This window comes from Mizuhopecten yessoensis, unplaced genomic scaffold (genome assembly GCF_002113885.1).
Source record: "Mizuhopecten yessoensis strain PY_sf001 unplaced genomic scaffold, ASM211388v2 scaffold3053, whole genome shotgun sequence".
NCBI classification, from domain to species: domain Eukaryota; kingdom Metazoa; phylum Mollusca; class Bivalvia; order Pectinida; family Pectinidae; genus Mizuhopecten; species Mizuhopecten yessoensis.
The window spans coordinates 301,686-307,263 of NW_018404852.1; the positions used below are offsets into that span (position 1 = coordinate 301,686).

Below are 5,578 nucleotides of genomic sequence, written 5' to 3' on the forward strand. Positions count from 1 at the left end.
GTATAAAGTCTCTACCTCTTCCCTCCTTTAAATTCGCTCTATCCCAAAATATTCCTACTAGTCAACCTTGCTATTATAAGTATGGCGAAAGAAAACTAAATATTATACATACCAGGTTAAGACATAAATGCAGTTCTCTTAAAGATGACCTATTCCTTGCAAACTTAGTTACTGACTCACACTGTCCAAATTGTTTACATCATTGTGAAAACGCATATCACTTCTTTTTTGAGTGCCAACGTTATGCAACTGTTCGTACTGACATGTTTCAAGTTTTAAGTAATTTAAATACACAAATAAGTTTAAAACTACTATTATTTGGAAATGAGTTGTTGGCTTTGGAGGAAAATTATTACTTATTTGATCATGTGCAAAAATTCATTAAATCCAGCGGAAGATTTTGAACTTTATGCTTATATATGTTTATTCCCGTGAAAAATTGACTTGTTTTAAAAATTGAATTTATAATTATTTGTGCCATCATTTGTCTGTAAATTTGTTATGTTAATAGGAGACGGCTTCATAAGTTGAAATAACTTGTGCCTGATCCTTTTGTGCCAATATTTGGACAATAAGATATGTTTAAAGTCAACGCATTTTTAATGTTCTTCATTTTGCCCTCTTGTAATTATAAGTACCATTATAGATCACGAAAATATGGATAAGTACATAATAAACAAAACATTCAAGTCATGAGACATGGCTTGAAACATGTACATGCAATGTAAGTTTTACATTTCCATATACGTGTATGCGTAATCCTAAGTTGACAAGTCTCCGAAAAAGATACAATGTTGTACACTGCTTTTGATTAAAAGGACGACACCGACCTCAAACGTTCTATCAACCAATCGACGAGCCAGATACAGTGAGTGACACGCTGAAACAACCGTTCGGTTTGTAGGCGTGTTCTTTTTGAACACGACTTGTTGACGCCGTAACCTGAGGATAAATATCTTTTAGAGTGTTGAGTTTATGGTATTAAAAAACATTTAAAAGTATGGCTCTGTAAGATTTCCCTCACAATGTTAAAAAAAACATGTGATCAGTGATGTTGATTTTATCTCATGTTACCCGTAAAAGTAGTAAATATAACAGGTCTATTTAACATTTATTCAATTAGAGATTCCGATCCTGTTTCTTTATATAAGATTGTACATGTAAGATATCATATCTTTTATAAAAGATCTTCGAAACTTATAGCAGATATCCTATAAAAGACAATAGATATGTATCCTATGCTTGTTGCTTTATAAGATACCCTATATAAATGCGTTGATAGGTCGTTCGTGTGTTATGTAACACATACTATACTTTTTAAGTTATAATATCTCATTGTGAAGTTTGAAAGTATAATTAGGCATACAATTCATGTACATAGTTGTGTAAGATTAACTGTTCATAAATGATTAGTGTTGATCAGCTTATAGCGGTAGCAATCATTTCACAATCATTTTACAATATTTATTTAATTTTACTCACGCAGGAATGTCGTTTAATTTACACGATATCTGATATAATATATCTTATAAAATGTAATATTTATTACATAATTATCTATATGAGAGATGTTTTCTATTACATTGTTTAGGGTATACTATAATAACATTATACAGATATTTCATCATAGATATAATAACACTTATATATAAACATGTAATATATCTTTTATAATATATAGGAAATATATATTAAATATAAAGGAAATCCTTTATAAGAAAGGAAATCTTTCATAATAAAGGAAATATCTGTGTATATGAGATATTTTCTATATTATACAAGATATCTTATCTTATAAAATATCATATAAAGCTTTTTATACGATATCTTATTTTATTTTTTTATAAATAATCGGGTAAATTTCTCCAAACCAAATAATACCTTATATTATCTCATCAAACGGAGGATTGACAATATTCCTAAACAAATACAAGCGATTCGTTTATAAATCAAACACAGATTGTTTGCACTGTATGACCACGGACTTAGATCTGATATGACACAGCAGTAATGACCGGTATGTTTGTAGCGCGGCCTTGATAGGGACTTTCCAACTTCTCTAAATTTAGATATCCGGTCTATTATGCCATAGACAGATATAGGGGAGTGGAGGGTTGCAGTTTGAGGTAAGTTTTAAACAATTCAAGTTTATTTTGTCGGTATAGCATCATACCATACGTGCTATATCTTATCTATGTGCTTTAGATTACCTTCAAATATTAACTAAGCAGTTTGTGGGCTGTTTTGACTTGTAATGTCGCTCGCCACGTGATGATAGGAATAGCAGTCCCTTACTCCAGGCCGAGCTTACTTTGGTGCCCGTTTAATACCCATTCATTGTTTATCAGTCCTAATCTATATGCATCACAGCTTTTTTCTGTAAAGCTGCAATAGTTGAAGATATACATTTTTGATAATAAAATTTGAAAAAGATGACTTTGTTTTCAAACCTAATGAATTTATGAAAAGTTTTGAATACATCGTCACCTAATATTATACACGTTGATCACTGTGATATGTTTCTACGTTAATTTAGAAAATGCCAAGATGTTAGTTCGCGTCAATAGTTTGATAAACATACCGTCGTTTCAATTATATGCTCCACTCCCTATACATTGCTCGTTTGTCGTGCTATAAAGTGAATTATAATGCCATTATACGTGAATTAATCGGAATCGAAATTACATGACTTCAAATCGCTACATCGAAATGGATTATCAAATGGAAAACAAACATATATAAACTTCTAGAAACGTAAATACTGATTACAGGAATATAGTGCTATTTAAAAAATTAATTTTGTGATTATATGTTAATAGCCAAAGTCTCCTCTGGTCCAAACACCAGACTTTTGATATTTTGACAGATAGAATAACAAATTGTTGTATGAAAATCAAATTTTACTATTTTCATAGAATAAAAACGAATACAGTGAAGAACGCATCAGACACTGTAGCTCCTGTATGAGTAACGATGTTGTTCTAGATTGTAATGCGTGGGCGTGCGTCATTGGGTCAGTGTCAGTAAGGAGTGCCGACTCGCTATAAATAGCTCTCTCTTACGCTGGTCGATTTCTACTACTCGTCTACCTGGACTCGTACACTATACACACAAAATATATACCGCTGTCGTATCCGCTTGTTCCACACATATGCAATGGTTTTTATAGTTAAGGGTTGGCTGACAAGGTGTTTTTATCTTAACAACAATATCCTTTAAAAAACCCTTTTTGCATGTCTATTTAGCTATCATACAGCAGTCAGATACGGCCACAACCCAATGTTGATAATAGCAGGGACTATATAAGTTTTGTCTTACCAATCTCTTTTTATTAAATTAACTTAAATAAGTTGAAAATCAAACCAATATACTTGTAACACAACTTCTGTTGTCACATATTTAATTTGCTTTTACAAAAAAACCCACCTTAGTTGATTAAACGATTGAAAACATTATAGTGCTGTCATACACGTATACAGTTTGTAGGATCAGATTACCAGTAGTCAAAAGATTTAACTGATAGGCCCTGTTTTAACTCATTACTACTCTAATCTGTTACAACTTTCAACTGTCAGGTAACTAGGCAACAGAGGGAGAGGTACATGTATACACGTAATACTAGTTTATACGACTCTTGTTAATGGCAATACTACTAATATACAATAATATATCTAGCTAGAATAAGCCATTCTAAAGAGCTTTACAGTACATAGATATACAATTAATACAATTAGCATATACATTAATCAATACAATTTTGAGGAATTCGCAGGAGCTGCCTTACCAGGCACTAACCACTAGGCCTATGCCACCTGGCTAATATCTCCCTATGTGTGTATGCCTGCGTGTGTACTGGAGAGATATTGTGTTGTGTTGTATTATACTATGTTTCTGTTTACATTCCTCATAAAGACATATAAGTACATAAATATACCGAGTCAGAAAACCAAGCCAACTAGAAGTCACTCTGTCATGCAAAGAAATACATTTTTAACTGTTTGCTACAACTGACATGTCTCAAAATCATCCGGTCAGAAAAATTGTAACTCCGGTTTTCAGAAATTTATAAAGAAGGCATTTATTTACTGCAACAATGAGTGTTTGAGTTCCTGTTAGGAGGCATGTGAGATGTCTCTTTACTGACTTCACCAAGTTATGTTGTAGATCTTGATATACAATAATAAAACATTAAATACTAAAGAATGTACAAAAATCAATTCGAACAAAAAAATCGACGAAGCTACGACAAAATATATAAGAAAAAGATTAGCATAGAGACTGTTGAAAACATCCAAAAAGAACAAGACAAGGCGTCCTGGAGCACCTGCTGTGTAAACACGTCCTCGTCACGAGAGTGAGAAATTTGATTGCCGTAACGAAACTTTTGAGTACAAAGAAGGCAAATACGATTTCTTTATCCATTCACCCCTGAAATTTCATTATGAACTATTCCAAAGTTTGAATTGAAAGAGTTCAAATGTGTCTTCAGGGATAAATGAGTTAATAAGATCATGATGGTGACAATACAACTTGCCGACGAGTCTTCATCTACCTGCAGTTGTCGAAACCGTGTGTTGTAATTCTTTCAGTCAGCCGTTGACCACATCTTTCACAGAAATAGTATTATTATTTCGAACTTTCGAATTATTAAGTGAATATTTCTATTTAATTACACGACCTTTATTTTTCTACATAGCCTTAACACTGTTCTGTAGAGAGTCTGTTTAATTTCAATATTCCTTAATGTAAAGGGCCATGCCCTCAATATTTATTGATATGAATACGTTAAAAGACGTCAGGTAAATAATGTACCACCTTTTTATTTGTTCAATTATGTGCACATTGCTAGCTTAAATGTATAAAAGTGATTGTAAGCCTTTGGTTTTTTAGCTCACCTGCCCGAAGGAGGGCAGGTGAGCTAATGTTATGGTGCGGCATCCGTCGTCCGTCCGTCCATCCGTCGTCCGTCTGTCCGTCGTCAACTTTTTGCTTTAAACAACTTCTTCTCAATAACCAAAAGGCCTAGGAAGATGATATTTGGCCAGTAGCATGCTGGGATCAGGGGCTACCAAGTTTGTTCAAATAAATGACCTTGACCCACTTTCAAGGTCACAGGGGTCAAATATGTTAAAATCTTCGAACAACTTCTTTTCAATAACCAAAAGGCCCAGGGTACTGATATTAGGCCTGTAGCATGCTGGGATGAAGGGCTACCAAGTTTGTTCAAATAAATGACCTTGACCAACTTTCAAGGTCACAGGGGTCTAATGTCGTAAAATCTTCAAACGACTTCTTCTTAATAACCAAAAGGCCCAGGGTACTGATATTGGGCCTGTAGCATGCTGGGATGAAGGGCTACCAATTTTGTTCAAATGAATGACCTTGACCAACTTTCAAGGTCATTGGGGTCAGATGTCTTTAAAATCTTCAAATAACTTCTTCTCAATAACCAAAAGGGCCAGGGTACTGAAATTAGGCCTGTAGCATGCTGGGATGAAGGACTACCAAGTTTGTTCAAATGAATGATCTTGACCAATTTTCAAGGTCACAGGGGTCTTATGTCGTAAAATCTTCAAAC

At 33.6% G+C, this 5,578-nt stretch overlaps 1 protein-coding gene across 1 annotated transcript in view; it reads left to right on the top strand.

Annotated features, from left to right (window-relative positions):
* The first annotated feature begins 2,083 nt into the window (after positions 1-2,083).
* The window catches only part of LOC110446929, a 7,489-nt gene continuing 3,994 nt past the window's right edge, over positions 2,084-5,578 (top strand). The window contains exon 1 of the mRNA XM_021492275.1: positions 2,084-2,126. The gene's annotated coding sequence lies outside the window, so the exon portion shown is untranslated. The remainder of the gene's footprint in view (positions 2,127-5,578) is intronic.